The sequence below is a fragment of the Mustela putorius genome, unplaced genomic scaffold (genome assembly GCF_011764305.1).
Source record: "Mustela putorius furo isolate JIRA1106 unplaced genomic scaffold, ASM1176430v1.1 tig00003858_pilon_pilon_pilon, whole genome shotgun sequence".
Taxonomy (NCBI): Eukaryota; Metazoa; Chordata; class Mammalia; order Carnivora; family Mustelidae; genus Mustela; species Mustela putorius.
The window spans coordinates 30539134-30539692 of record NW_025422010.1 but is presented as its reverse complement, the minus strand read 5'-3'; the positions used below and the strand labels follow the sequence as shown (position 1 = coordinate 30539692).

Sequence of the window (559 nt, the reverse complement as noted above, 5' to 3'; positions counted from 1 at the left end):
TTTATTCCTAGGCTTCTTTCCTCTCACCCCAAACCTGAGCAAGAACCTAGTGTTTTCTCAGTCAACACACATACCCTGTCTGCAAGAAATAGAATTCTTTTAATCACAAGGATATATTTTTGCCAGCCATGACTGTCTCTGGGAAGCAAACACAGACCAAGCTGGTGTAATATTTGACTGGTAAAGAAACTCTGGTACTATTTTGGGGAATCTTGGAGGGAAGTCTCCTTTTTGGTGCTGGAGATTTTTCTTTCTCAATTAGCAATAATCGCGCCTCGGATAAACCTCATTGGCTACGATACTGCCACTGCGCAAAGCTTGAGATTTTTCTTTCTCATTGGCAGCAGATTAAATGAATAGAAAAAGTATCTTTTCCTTAAGCAACTGTACAATGATTGATACATTCCTTTTCAGGATAAGTACCAGGAAAAGTACACGCAGTTTTGCAAATTGCTTGTTAATTTCCCATCCTTGTTTAAAGTTCTGCTGCTTGCTTGTTGAAAGATGTGGGTAGTCAAGACGGGGGAAGCGTGTCTCCCTGGGACTCACGTGAGATGTG

General features: G+C 41.1%; 1 pseudogene; it reads right to left on the bottom strand.

The window, feature by feature from the left end:
- Window positions 1-239: 239 nt before the first annotated feature.
- LOC123387717 lies at window positions 240-319 on the bottom strand (annotated as a pseudogene).
- Between the last annotated feature and the right edge of the window lie 240 nt (window positions 320-559).